This window comes from Pleurodeles waltl, chromosome 7, assembly GCF_031143425.1.
Source record: "Pleurodeles waltl isolate 20211129_DDA chromosome 7, aPleWal1.hap1.20221129, whole genome shotgun sequence".
Classification (NCBI taxonomy): Eukaryota; Metazoa; Chordata; class Amphibia; order Caudata; family Salamandridae; genus Pleurodeles; species Pleurodeles waltl.
The window spans coordinates 1,082,416,742-1,082,432,358 of record NC_090446.1 but is presented as its reverse complement, the minus strand read 5'-3'; the positions used below and the strand labels follow the sequence as shown (position 1 = coordinate 1,082,432,358).

The window sequence follows — 15,617 nt, the reverse complement described above, 5'->3', positions numbered from 1 at the left end:
CTTGGTCAACTATGATGTGAAAATATTCGCCTCTATTACAGTCCAACATTGACATACCCTTGCTAACCTCCATTCACAAGTTTGGCTTTGTTAAAGATCATCACACAAATGATCCTACTATCATTAGATGCAGAAAAAACCTCCGACAATGGTCCATTGGCAAAATCTGCTCATATTCCTGGCTAAAACAAGGATGTGCCCCAAAATGAAGAACTAGGTTTTAGCCAGCTTTGTGGCACCAGCTGTAAAAGCTAAGGGGAATGGCACACTCTCCCAGATAAATTCACTTACCATAAGCACAAGGCACAAATGCCCTCCTTCTGCCGTAAAATTTGCTTTGCCAATGGAACCTATCGTCCTGAAAGTTCTTGCCAAACCCACCATAAATATAGGCGCACAGACTTGCACTGTTCCCTGATGATGTTCTCCGTTTCCTAACTAAGCCTTAGATTTCAATACATGTCTTACTAACACCTTCCAAAGTACCAGGCCTCAAGATAAACTATTCCAAGTCTCACTGGCTACCTTATTCTTATCCATTAGATGAAAGCAAGGCTTTCCTAGAAGGCATCACATATTTAGGCATATAACTATACGTAAAACTTCCAATTTATTCCAATGCAACATTCACCTTGCTTCAAGTTCTATGCAAAAATCTACACAGATGGTGCAAGTTAGATATCACATAGATAGGAAAACCTAACAGTATTAAAATTAACTTTTGGCCAAGATTTTTATACACAACAAAGTAGCTGCCACTCAGGTTTCAAAACCCTATTAACACAGATCCAGAGTAAGCGATTAGCATTCGTGTGAGGTAACAAGATTCTAGGAGTGGCCAGAGATACCTTATTTTTAACATTTAGCACTGAACACTAAATTTACTGCTTCCGCAATTGGATTAGAACTATTGCCATACACACAATCTTGTGTGCTTTTTTAAGGAAGACATTACTTACCCTATAACTATTGGTTTGCAGCTATTAGTGCTGAAGATTCCAATACTCTGCAAATTCCTGCCATCTAGTGTTGGATGTTGACTTTGATAGGGGTTTCTTTTCCGGAGGATTCAGTTTCAGTTTTGAGGCAGCTAGTTATCCCTTGCTAAAATAAAAAATTCACCAGGATAAAGACTCGGCCTCAGACTGGTATTCCCCATCCCACCAATGACTAAATAAGTAAATAGAGTGCAGTAAATGTATAGAGGTGCATTGCAAATTAATGTATAATGTGAGAAAACATCTGCACTCGCATCCTGGGAGTTGGGAGGGTACATGTCAATATACCGCACTACAACCTGATAATTACAGATTAAATAACTTTCAGTTTGTAAGGTGTGCTGCTGTAGAACAAATGCTCTGCATAGGCTATACAGCAGTTCACTGCCCTTACAAAAGTGCAGCAAATAAATGATGATATCTTGCACCAATGCTTTCAGATGATCTCTCTGCTTATTTGGACAGTAATGCCCTAAGAGTTCCCACTGTGCTAAATAACAGGCACTGTTCATGATAGGCATCCCTCAGGATTAGCATGCAATACTCTTGTGGGTTGAGTTACCCAAAATCTAGAATCTCCGGTGCAAAATTGCTATATTCATTTTTTGAGGTTTGGATGTCTTTGATGATGCAGATGTTGAGTTGGAAGATCGCCTATGATGTGCAGCTTCTCATGTGGACTAACAGAAATTTCTTAAAGCACTTAGTACCAGGGCTGAGCTGCCCATGTCAGCATAAAAAAATTAGTCATGCATGTTTGGTGAGCTTCCTCACTATGTAAATGATAAGCGGTAGTGGAGGAAATGTATATGGTATTAATCCTGACAAGTTCAAACATAGTGGATTGCTGGCTGTGGGTTTGGGTATATGTGGGTGAAGCTTCGGCATTTTATGTTTTTGTGGTGGTAAACTGAGAAACTGTGGGTGCCTCCCATTTCTGAAAGTATCCACAATTTGCTTGGGGATTTAACTTCCACATGTGTGCTTTTTGTTACATAATGCTTAGCAGGTCAGCAAAGTTGTCCACCCCTGACCCTTGCTTTAAGCTGAATCTCATCAAGAATGTCCAGTGCAGAATCAATTGGACTAACATTGACAGAGGATAAGTGACAACCACACTGTTTTTCAATGCAACACACGGTGGTCATATTGTCTGCCCTCACTAGAACTGATTTCTTTAAAAACAGTGGATAAAATGCCCTGGTGTTAATTGAACCACTGTCCGCTTTATGAAGTGGATGTGACACTTTCGCTGTTCTTGCACCCAGGTTTCGTAAACAGTTATGTCATTCAGATGTGATCTCCAACCCACGAGTGAGGCACCTGTGGAAACGGACACCCGCAGGGGTGGGTCCAGAAATGATCTGCCCAGCAACAAGTTCTTCTTCCACAATGTAAGACGGTGATTAACTCTGGATTCTACTAACAGTAGATCCTCCCATTCACCCATCGCTCTTAACCGGGTAGACACTCCTTTAATGGGTGCGTGTGAAGTCACATGTGAAGCACTAGGACAATATAGAAGGCCAACATCCAACAGTTTCATGATCATGCTCACTGTTATCGTCCATAATGTCTTAAAAGGGGGTAGCAACATGTAAAATGCAGTCAGTCTCTTGAATGGGATAGGCGCTGCCTTTGAGATTTTAAACAGCCACAAAAAAGCTCAATTTGTTGAGGGCAGAGATGGCGATTTTTGGCATGGACTGTGAGCTCCAGCCCTTGCAGAAGCAACAAAGTCGCCTGAGCAAAAGCTAGGCAATACAGACAGCTGATGCTCTTTTTCAGCCAGCCATCCAGACAAAGATACACATGATTAGCATTACGACACAAATGTGCAGCAACCACTGCTAGTTATAAAGGCACTTTAGCTTGCTGTGACGCCGAAGGGTAGAATTTTAAACAGATATTGTTGACCACTTAGCACTAACCCGAAGAAGCGATGGGATGCCGGAATACTGGGGCTGTGGGAGTAGGAATCCTTGAAGTTGAGAGACACCCTGTGATCTTTAATGCAGAGCAGATGGATGACATCCTGCAGGTTTTTGATCTTGAAATGTTTAATCAGGATGTTGTGATTCAGTACCATGAAAAGAAGGATGGACTGCTGGGTATGGCTCTTTTTTTTTTAGAATGAAGAAGTACATGGAATACACCCCTGACCTTGCTGGTGTGTGGGCACAGATTTGGTGGCACCTTTGCTGAGAAGTGCTAGTTTCTTTTGTAGCAGTCTTGTATGTTCCCAACTGATGACATGACCGCATGATGGTATATTTGGTGGTGTAGTGTGGAACTCTAATCAGTACCTCTAGGATCCACTTGCCCTGGGTGAAAGGAATACCCCAATTCTTCTTCTGACAGGTATTGTAAGATCGAGGGGAATGCTAAATAAATCACTTCTTGAATATACAAGCACCCCTTTTCAGAGCCACTTCAAACCCTTCTTCGTTTGTTACCTTTGTAGCCACCTCTGGTATAGGACTTTAGGGTCTGTCCCAACTAAAAGGGCTGACGCTGCTGAAACAATCAGTGCTGCAATTCGGTGATGTTAAAGTTTCTGCACTCCCTCTCATCCTTTATCAGGTTGTTTGGAGGGCTCGCATAGCCATGGCCGTATCAGTGTCTTTCTCAATCTTTTCAACCACTGTGTCCACCTAGGGCCCAAACAGATGCTCATTGTCAAAGGGGGCACTGATCAAGTGTTGTTGAAATCTGGTTGAAATCCAGACATCCTCAACCAAGCATGCCTGTGGAAAATAATGTTACTGATAGCCTTCCTGGGAGCAATATCAGTCATATCTAACATGCAGCAAATATTTAACTAAGATGTTACTTTGCCTTCTTGTATTTGTTAATTATCTTGTTTACAGAATGCCGCAGGCAGATGTCGGACTAGCTGCTCCATCTCCTTCCAAAGATACCTATCATATCCCGACAGGAGGCTTACAGAATTGGTTTTGTGACTATACACTGATGCCCACACAATAATGTGCTTTACAGCAGCATCAATCTTCCTACATTCTTTGTATGAAGTTGGTTCATCCCCCGTGCCTTGGGGAAACGCTCACTTGTTAGCCGTGTGGATGATGTAGCCTGGGCCATCAGGGCATGGTTTGTATATTTTTTCAATCCTGTCTATAACCATTCTGGTACTGACACAGACTGGCTCATTTAAGTTCTTGGTTGTGTATGCAGTCATACTCATGAACATGGGCAGGAATTGTACTGGCCTTTTAAACCTTGGATAGTGCTTCAACTAGAAAGTTCTCCTTGACATGAAGATTCATCTTCTTGTGGTTTGCTGCACTCTGAATGACAGTGGAATAGACTGGTGTGTAATCAGGAGGCAAAAACTTAAATGGATAGGACGCAAGATTTGAACAGTCTTGAGGGTCAGCACCGTAGTCCTTCCATGAGTCATCCCCATTATTTGGTGGGTCTGGCTGAAAGTATGGGTCCCTTGAGTCATATTGAGCGCTGTAGTTGAGGTTTGCACGTGCTTGTAAACTAGGTTTTGTTGTGAAGGTGACTTGTGAGATGAGTGTGCTGGGGGAGGAATTTGTGTGGCGGCAGTGGTGCAGGGCTGGTGACTTGCTACCTGTGCTATTTGTAGACTCGGTAATACTGGAGGTCTTCTTAGATGGCCTTCTTCCAGGTAATCCTCTTCTTAATGCGTGCAGGGTTAGCCTCTTGCAGTTGTGGGGGGGTTGGGGGGCAGGGGCTCCTAGCCAGAATCTTCTGAAGCTGGCTGAATGTAAAGCGTCCTTTGCCAGATAACAGGCTCCTTCGAAAAATAGAAGACCAGGGTTCTGTCACTCGATGGCAGGGTGAAGTTGACATTTTTTTCTGTGCCAGCTTTGAGGCAGACTTTACCATCTCAGGGTCTGAAAGGCGTGGTGTGGAATCGAGGCTCGGAGCCTTTGGCTCAAGTCTTTTCTGAAGCAGAGGGTGGTTCTCAGTGCAGAGCAGGCTCAGAGTCAGTACCCCTACTTGATAGCTGAGGTCTCATTGCTATAGCCTCAGGGCACAGTGACCAGCTTACTTAAATGGATATATGGCCTCCAATCAAGACTCCTTACATGGTTGAAGCCTGGAGGATCGATCCTTGCATGCTTGTCAAAGGATCTGCATCCTCCGTGTTGACTTTGTCCTGGGTGTAGGTTTCCAGAGGGCCCCTGAATCTGTGGTTTCTCAAACCTGATTCCCACCTAGGAGAGTGTCATGGCTTTGCTCCTGCTGACCTTGAGGCAACCCGGATTTAGAGTCTCCCTCGACTAAATTCCCTCTAGGTCTTTGCGCCCGAAGACTGGAGTCTACTTTGTTGGGCCTTGAACTGCATATTTTCATGATCCTGCCACCGCCCTTTCCTGCAGCAGATGGCCTTTATATTTAAAAGCCTGGCAGGCTGAACAAGTACATCCTCATGGTCCGGAGGGGATGGCCCGACCATGGGAACTCTGAATTGCACTTACGGCAAAACTGGATGGACACTGCATGGTCACCCTGTATTTTCTACCTTTTGCTGGACCCTATGTTTTTGCTGACTTTAGAATTCTGTGCATTTCAACCCTGCTCACCTGCGTTGAAGTGCCTGTGCCCACCTTTAAACATGGTTGAATTGCCATATTCCTAGCTGGCATGACAAGATGTACCCACAGCCTAAAAGGTTAATGGTACTAGAAGACTGCAGCACCTATAGTGTCATTCAGTACAGTGGCAGTGCAAACATGGCTTCATGCCGGGCCTGTCTACAGCAGTGTAAAACTGTAATTCGATCTTTCTAAATAAACCTTCTTCACAAGTCAAAACTTCCCTTTAAAATATTATTAAGTCATCCCTCTGCCGGCCTTGTAGTCTGCAAGGCAGGATGCATAGTATTTAAAGTAGGATATGCAGACATTTAAAGTTAACATGCCCTTACATTGACTAGCACCCAAAACCTGTTTTCTATTGTGGCAGGTATTGCTGTCCTTTGTAGAAAACCAGAGTATGGATTAAAATCCTATTTCTGTATCCGGTGAATGGGACTTACTTAAAAAAATTAATTCAACAATTATTTTTAATAGTTCATAGACCCCAATTCAATGTTGATGTTGGATTAGTAATAAATATTACACAAAAGTAACTTTAAGAAAGTTACCTTTTCAATGTCTGAAGTTCCTGAGGGTTAAATGTGCTCTTGCAGTTCTGTCAGCCAGTAAATAGCATTTGAATAGGTGTAAAAAAGGTGTGAATTGGCTCACAGAAGCAAACAAAAAGATGACTTGAATGAGCAGAGAGGACTCTCCTGAACCTACCAGAATATGCAGGGTGGAGGGTGTGAGCATTTTTTTGACATTACAGTGGCAAGTCCTGTTTGTGTTAAAATATGCTTGACATGTTGACTGGGTTTACATACAACATGTTGGGATACACTTCAAAGGAAGGGAAACATGATGTCAAAAGCAATTATTGAGAAAGCACTGCCCGGATACTCAGACTTCTCGATCTTAGTGTTTTTGGGGGGTTCCGTGGCTGCTACTAGGACCCACAATGGGGCACTAGAAATACCACAGTAATCTCCTCAAATACTATCCAACCTCTCAGAGCCCAAATGTAGTGTGGCTGAAGACTTAAGCCATCCCAGGAACGCCCAAAGTGGATAGTGCTGACCCCTTACATTTTTGTTCTATTGGTTAAGGTGTGCCTAGGAGTCATTTTTACTTACTAGTTAATGCAAGTATAAATTGGGCACCTCCAAGTACCCACTTCAGAACACTCCTTGACCTTCAGAAGATCAGAAAAGGATATAACCTGCTCTCTGTAACCCAAGAAGAGCCCTGAAGGACTAGACCTGCTCTCTGTTGTACATAGGACAAAGACTTGGACCATTGGCCAGAAGGCGGACCTCCTGAAAAAACCTACAGGGATTCAGTAAGCTGGAAAAGGCCTTTCCATGCATCCACTCAGGTGATCAATGGAGACTGGACCCTGCTCTTGTTCTCTAACTGACAACCAATGAGTCTCTAATTGCCTCCTCAGAGGTCCTGGGGAACTGTAGAAGTGTATTCCTGAGGTGGATTGGGACTCCTTAAAATCAGAAGGTATAATATTTGACCACAACAAACCTGGATGGTGTATCTAACTTGTGTGCCAATACAGTCAGTGCCACACTGCGTTTAGGTCCTGGTCTCCCCTGACTACTGACTATCATTAGTACTTTACTGTTCTTGATGTTCCTACTTAAACATTTTAAACTTCTTATCTCTGGCTTCACTTATTAGATTTTTTATATTTTGTTGTCATTTTGTTCATTAAATTGCACTCTATTTTTCCACTTCAGTTTGGGATTTGTATTCTTTTACATGTGGATCTTATTAGTGTTTTGGCACTGCACAAGTACTTTACACATACCCCTAAGTTAAGCCTGTCTGCTCTGTGCCATAGCTTAAATGGAATGAGCTTGGGTTAATTTATTGATGTAGAGGGCTGTGACTATTCCTTGATGTGGGTAGTCCCTTCCAGAATAATAATCCAATTTAGTACAGGTGTGTTCCTATATCCCCTCCCATACCCCAACAGTTCTCCCCATGTTCATATAACCTGGCACCTAGAGGAAAAATTCATTCCTGGTCAACTTCAATGTCTCGCCAGTGAAAATGGATACTTCAAAGCTACAGCAGACTATGCACTCACTGGGGCTGAAAGTATTTTGATAGTCGCTTAATGATCCCAGATTTTGAGAAGTATGTCTAAACTTGATGGCTGGAAAAAAATAATAACAGTCTAAGGTGGAGATTTTGTCCTGGCACATTGTGGGTTCGGGTGGAGGGGTTTCTTGGAGAGAAACAACTTACAACACCCGCATCCAACACTAGTGAGCTGGCAGAAAATGCTACAAACAAAGCTTTTTCCCCCATTCCAATTCGCTATTTTTTATGGCTCCCTCCAAGACTCTGACTTAAAACCCCTAAGCATCTCATCACGTCAAGGACAAAGGTGTTAGTATACTGGGCCACATCACTAGAACAGCAGGAGTAACTACATTCTCCTCACCGCTGCCTGTACAGATGAACATCCCACACTTTGTGCCCAGAATACCTGATGCAGACTTTAAAAAACAGAACTTACCCCTCACCCCTTTAAGAAAACCTATTTGTTGACAGAGCTGGTCATAAGGGAGGACTGCGAAGAAAGAATTTAGCCTAATGCAAGAGAACGATTTTCTCCTACTCTACCAGGTACATTGGATTGGTTCCAAGAAGATATGAGACTAGACAGGGATAGAAAACCCAGACAGAATTAATGTTCAAACACAAACAAGGATGTATGGATATTTCTATTCTCCACTGTCACATTAATAATTTGAGGCTCCCACAAAAACAAAACTATGCACTCAATTGCGCACGGGATCATAACAAAAGCAAAACATAGTGCAAAATTTGGTTGCAAGTCATCAAGTCTTCAATGTGAGTAAAGCAAAAAGAAAATGCCTACAAGATAATGATACAGTGGTATCTGGTCCCAACTAGACGAAAAGCAATGTTCAGATTATCAGCTAGGCGCTTGAAGGTCTACGGAAAAACACAAACCCTAGTTCACATGTGGTGGTCATGTCTGCATATCCAGTCCTATTGGAAAGAGATACCATCACCCATTAAATGCATCATAGGAATAACCTTGCTGCTTCATCCCACAATCTTGCAGTTTAGGGACCTGGACACTGACACCACTTCAACCATCAACTTGAACCAAAAAGTAAATTATGCCCCTGTTAGGTATGCAGCTAGTGATAGCTCATTTTAAAGCTCCAGGCCATTCCACTTATATATTTGTAGTGGGTAAAATAGGATTGCAATGTAAAGTTTATCAGCACTATAGCTTTCACGTGCATGGCTCCCATTCAAAATTCACTTGAAAGTGATTGGAGGAGATCAAACTACCATGTCAGATGTATTACACCACTCAAATCTATGCGGCTATTCGTCATCATGTGTAAGCTCGACAGACAATGAACTCACTCCTTGGGTCTCTGCTCTATTTGGGAATTAGAAACGGATAGAAATAACCTTTCTGCCTACACAATGGTAGAAATTACCTGCACAGAGCAACAATAACATAGTTTTTTCAGAACCGAAAGCTATAAGTGTGTGTTTGCTTGAATCCTGTAACTGTAAAGCTAAAACTAAATAAAGTTGTTAAAAAAAAAACTCTGATTAAAGATAATGTTGAGATACTCAGAACTTTAAAAACAATTACTATAACCCTTTTCTAGTGATTCCAGACACTCCCAGTCCTAACTGATGTAGCAGTGGTGTATAGTGTGAACCCAAATTCCTGCACTAGTCCTCCGCCTTTCTGAACATTTATTTCACAGCTGCTGTGACTTATGAAGCCTTTAACATAAGGCACTATATCCCAACATTATAAGATTGTGAGAGGGACCCTTCGCATTTAGAAATATAGTCCATTCACACCTCTTCATGCCTGCCTTTACAGGAGGAAGTTACAGCAAAAAAGAATTACTGGTGTAGGGAGCATGGCTAAGGCAGCAGATACAGGAATCAGGATTAAACTGGGCAGATTAAAGACAAGGAAGCTGCAACATTATTCTCATTATACTGGCATAGACAATAACAGTATGTGCTAAATATTGCTAAGTGGCCATCATGTAGGTTAAGAGCCTGGGTGGGGTCCACAGGTTATGTGACATTTACGCCACCTAAGAGGTGGGCTCACATTTATAGTGGACAGTTCAGAATGCCAATTAATTTAGTCAAAATAGTTACTATATTTGGGCAAAGACACATGCAGGGAGGCGCGGTTTAGCAGCTCCTTATTGCGAATGTTCAAAAACAGCACCCATAAGGGTGGAAATGATAAACACTATGATGAATGCATTCCTAGAAATGTGCTGAAGGGAGACTTGATGCATAGGCTGAAATGGGGACCCACACGCTTTGAAAGACCTATATTCAGCTTCCACTGCTGGAAAAAGTCTTCAAATTACAGCCTTTTCGTATACATCCAATGTAAAACCTCGATTTTTCTATTTATAATTCAAGAGTTCAATAAAATGCTATTTGTAAGCTTTTGGATACTTCAGATATGGACCTGGATAAGGATTGATGTGCAGGTCTAATATATCTGATCAGGTAGGGTGTGAGCTGACGAAGTACAATTGTGACCCTTGTCAGGAAGGTCCATTTAGAAAGTGCATTGGAACAGTTGAGTTTAGAAGATTTTCCTGAAGCGCAGGTGGTTGGGTTCTAATTTCAGATAAGGGTAGAGGACATTCCATAGTCTTAGGGATTGTACTCCCAGGGATCTGCCTTCATCTTTGAATAGCCTCTACAATATTTGCTAGTGACCAGAAGTTTCTAAGATACAACATATATCTGGGTTTTGCTAATATTTGGGGTTCTCCCCATGTGCTTGGGGGAAGATGCAGAGATCCTTGAATCTGATCGTGTCTTCAATGACTATCAGAGTACCTTTAACACAAAGATGATTTGTCCCTACTTGTGTAGGTTATGGTAAATTCCGGCAGCCTGATTTTGCAATTTTAATAGTTTTTCAATTGGTTTTGGGGGGAGTCTGGTGTAAATGAGACTGTTATGACAAGTGGAACAAGGCAAGGGATCTGCTAAGGTCCACCCAGTAGTCAATTTATTTAGTGAATGAGTTCTGCGAAATAAGAGAGCTAAACAGTGAGCCCTTTAACAAATGCATTTACTTGTGGTTAAAGAGCATTTCCCAAGCTTCTATTGGGTTGTGTGTGGTGGGCGAGGCCAGTCAATGGGTACTGATATGAGCTAACTTTCTCCCACTGTGAGGATCTCAGACCATGTCCTGTTAATGCAATTGTAGTTCTTCACAGCGCACAGGATGTGGTACAAGCCTGAGGTTATATTACTATTGCCTGGGTTGTAGGTATTTGAATGTAAATGTGTGTAATATTAAATTTGAGTGCTACTTGCATACATTTGGAAGTTCACATGGTACTGCTCGAGGAGCTCTCCAAAAGGGGGAATGTAGATGTTGAACAAAAAGAAAGGGAGAAGTGTTGAAAGGCATTAAGGGGACTGAACAAGTTGAGGATTCAGTAGTTGTCATCTTAATGTTTTTGACTGCAGTTGGAAAAAAAGGATTGGACTGCTATTCCTGCCCATTTTCTATCCTGTCCAACAAAACTGCACGTTCAGCAGTGCCTATGCCAAACACATGTCTTGTCGTAAAAATATTATTTTATTGTTTCCATCCACCAAGAGGAATTCCTCCCTTATAAGGGCCATGGCTTTTTGGGTGCACCTTAAAAGTCTAAATCCAGGCTGATGGTTATGAAGAAGATAGTTTAAATATACAAGGTTTTGGAACAGTCTCATCATTGCCTTTTCCGGTATCTTGCTTTGGAAAATTACGTGACAATTAGAACTGGGTTTATCTGGAGTATGCATTTGGTTTTTAGATCTAATCTTTAAGGCAGCTGCAGCTCAGAATTGTGTTCCCCAAAAAAGTCAAACAAAATATTAATATGTAGAGGGGCTTTTGGTCACTGGGCTTCATCCATTGGGCTCTAAAATTCTCTTGTTGCTGCTCTTTTCACTAGTAAAACTGGTTTAATGTGTTTGTTTATTTTATTTATTTTTTGTAATAACTTTGAATATTGCCTCTATTTTGTCTGTACATGGTGTGCCCAGTTTGATGGGAAGTTATTTTCAGTCTTTATTTTAAAGCTGCACTTATAAAGTGTGTAAGTGACACTGTAACATTGTAGTTGCTGTGACTTGTGTGGATGATACAAAGTGCAGTGCAAAAACTCTAGCAGCAAGACTGATAACCAACCACGGATAGCAGCAATAGATTATGAAGTAGATGATAACCAAAGGTCACATATCTGTAGTGGCAACCATTAATCTAGGTTTTAAGAACTGCCTAATTTTAGTATAACTAATAATTCACAAATATGATACTATATCGTTGAATTCTGACCAAGATTTAATCACGACCCCATACAACTAAAAGTGCTGTGTAATATTAATAGTAATATTGATTCAAGGTCTACTCGTAAAAAATAAAACAGTGCCCAGAATTCCCTAATAAAGTACAAATAGCTTAAAAAGTGCAGATATGCTGCTCTACAGCTGCCTCCATCCAGGTAGTTAGCGGAGCCCAAATCTTGGCCCCTCTATGCCGTTTGTTGTGTCCTTTAAATTTATACAGAGAGGTTTTGATATGATAGATTGCTAACAACCTTGATCTCCACATAGAAAATATTGGGGGTCAGGACTTAGCCATGCTGATGTTATACAAATTTGGGAGACAGCTGAGGCAATAAATAATAAACATGTTTCCTGTTTGAGTAATCTATCATTATTCAACCCCTTGAGCACCACCAGAATCAATAGAGAAGGTGTAATACAAACATCAATACGCAGTACTAACACCAAAAATCTTTACATTTCCTGTATAAACATTGTTAATTATGGGCATGAAAAAAAACATATGGATGATTTCAGCATTTGCACCAGATCTGTCCAGCCGCTTGACCACCTTTACTGGGGTGCTATACAAATTAAATATAGTTTTAAAATGCTGACTCTGGAAATTGGCTGCTAACAAAGACCTTTTTTCAAGAGATTCTTGAGCCCATTGACCCTCGGCACCTAGCCCAGTCTCTCTTTTCCTATTCTGTAGTTCTAAGTCATCTGGCGTTGCCTGTATTAATAGTTCATAAATCAAACCAATCTTTTCTTCATGAATTACTGCCTTAACTAAGGGATTTTTTTTAGTGGTTTGTTTGTATCCTTTAAGTTCTTAAATAAAAATCTTGGAATTGAAGTAATTTGAAAAAAAAATCTCCCTTCGACAACCCATGTGCCACCTGTAAATCACAATAAGCCCAAAGTTGTCCATTACTGTCTAAGTTGTGCACAGCCATGCGACCCTTGTGAGCCCAGCTAGACCTGGTTGTATCATGAAAAACCACTGGAAGTACCACAGGAGCTGCCATATGTGCGAGTTAATTTTAGAAATGCTTAACCTTCATTTGACTTGTACCCATACCTTGTATGCTGCTTTAATGATCCTGAACCTGGTTTTCTTGAAGTACCTAGGCCCTAGGAATTTGACCAAGCATGTAGCAGCATCGCTCCCAAGAGCCATCTCATAGATTGTTCAACCGTCTGCAGTTGATAAGCCTGTTAAAGCCACCATCAATTAGTATACCCATATGCTGAAGCGTACATGCCCACAAGTAAAATGTAAGATTATGAACAGACCCCCCTGGCACCTCGGAAGAACCACGTACTTAGCCACCCACCTTGAACTCCTATATCCTCCCAAAAATCTAAAACAAGCTTTTTGCAGGATGGAGAGCCACAACTTATTCATTTTCAATAGGATGGTCCTAAAAACAAAGCACTTTAAGAAGAATAGACATCTTTAAGACATTACACCTCCCAAATAATAAGTGTAAAAGGTCTATTCCTTCCAAGCTTTGTTTAATTGCTTCTAATATTCGGTGTTAAGTTCTTTTCCACCATTCTCATCTAAGGTTGTTGTGAGTTAACCCCAAGTTATACTACTTCGTCCACAACAAGAATCTCATCCCCTCATTGCATAAGATCTGTGTTTTACACTCATTCAGCTTGTAACTGGAGACTGAACCAAACTGTTTCGCTAGGTCTTCTACTGTAGGTAGTGCAGCTACGGGGTCAGATATAATCTCCGATATATCATCTGCATAGGCCAAGACTCGATATTCCACCTGGCTTACAGTAACAGGTTTCATAGACAAGTTCTTCTTGAGTATGATTATAAAAAGAGTTGATAAAGAGGGCGAATTGTAGTAGTGAGAAGGGGCACCACTTCCGGGTCCCCCTTGAGATCGATATCCTGTTGGACACCTGACCCATTGTACAAACAGTAGCTCCTGGCGACTTATGCCATGCTTTTATAGTCTGAATGAGGAATTCCCCAAAGCCTTTCCACTCCATTACTGCCCATAGAAAAGCTCATGACACCCGATCAAATGCCTTCTCAGAATCTAACAAATTATGGACAAGTTCTGGGCTGCGGCCAAGTCTAACAATGCAATGACCCTCCTAATATGGTCAGCCATACCGTGGCCAGGAATAAAGCCATGTTGGTGCACTTAAACTAAGGGCACAATAATCCTACTTAAATATTTGCCAAAGGTTTGACGTATATTTTCCCACAGCTGTTAAGAGAGATCCGCCTATACAATCCTGGAAGTTCTGCTGGTTTATCGCTCTTTTTAAATACAATTATGTTAGTAGCCTCCCAAGATGGGGGAAATTGTCCCCCATTGGAGGAAAGTCTACAGCATATCCTGTCTAAGTTCACGGAAAAAAAATACTGCATAAAATTACAGGATATTGTCGGGGCCTGAGGCCTTTTCTCTAGCTAGTGATTTAATTGCCTCCAATAGCTAATTTGAGGTAAGTGGGGCATCCAACATTGCCCGGTCATCTTGGTTTAAAATTACTGTATCTAGATCATTAAGGAGAAAATTGTAGCCCTCCCTTTAGCTTTTCAGTGTACAGCATTTCATAAAAGTCTTTAAAGACTTTTAAAATTTCAAATGATTCATGTAGCAGCCCCTGACAATCCTGTATAGCAGGGATAATGCTTTCAGAAGCAGTTTACTCTAAAGAGGTGGAATTTGGCGTGACTTCCATCCCCAGGTGCCTATTGATTTTAGATTTTAATATGACTAACTTTTGTTGCAATTCCTGAACATCTGATCCCTTAAGTAGCCCTCTAGTAAGCTCCTCCTCAATTAGATTCAGCTGGCCATAGAGGGTTTGAATTTCTTTCTGTTTCTGCTGCTGCAGGCTATAGCTCAGAGCCTCCCTGTGAATTCCTGCCTTCAGAGGATCCCATACCAGTAGACGCTGTCCCACTATGGACTTCAAAAAATTGTTGAATCCACCTGCGCATATGATCTTGGTATATTAAAAAGGTCCAGAATCGCTGAGGCCTATTCATGCCTGTTATTGAAATTTTCAAACCTAACGGGCTATGATCCGAGAGGACTCTAGGAAACAGCTCAATCACAGTTTGGGTGACTATAGTGGTGGACGCAAAAACACTCTAGCCAAACTAACTTATTATGGAGGACTCAATAAAATGTAAAACCAGGATCAGGCTGTGATCCTTAACCAAGCGCTGTAAGGCCCTATACACCCTTGGTTTCCTGCCACTATAAAGCTGACTATCAGTTAGATCATCATGAACATTAATATGTATATTAAGATACCCACATAAAATGAGAGGTGCGGGCCATAGAGCCAATTCTCAATTTAAACACTCAAGAGTATCAGATTCATCCAAATTGGAAACATATATTGAGCAAAGCGTGAACTTTAAACAACAAGCAACACACTCACCTATAGTCTAGCGACGAAGTTTGTCGGCTTTAACATGATTTGAGGTGAAAGTTGACTTTTTAACTAGCACCCCCCCCCTTTGAAGTTACCTCTTGGCGAGTACACCAGCCAAGAGTCCTAAATCATTAAAACACCCACACTTATCCCATGGGATGTGGATCTCTTGTAAACTTAACAAATCTGGCTTTGAATGTTTCAAAACCAGGACAGTATTTGTTCACTTGTT

At 41.4% G+C, this 15,617-nt stretch overlaps 1 protein-coding gene across 3 annotated transcripts in view; it reads right to left on the bottom strand.

Annotated features, from left to right (window-relative positions):
* The window catches only part of MMD (monocyte to macrophage differentiation associated), a 153,940-nt gene that overhangs the window by 15,354 nt on the left and 122,969 nt on the right, over nucleotides 1-15,617 (bottom strand). Inside the window, exon 8 of one of the 3 annotated variants that reach the window (XR_011194192.1) lies at nucleotides 960-1,104. The exons of the other annotated variants lie outside the window; for them this stretch is intronic. The gene's annotated coding sequence lies outside the window, so the exon portion shown is untranslated. The remainder of the gene's footprint in view (nucleotides 1-959; nucleotides 1,105-15,617) is intronic. 3 annotated transcript variants of the gene reach the window in all.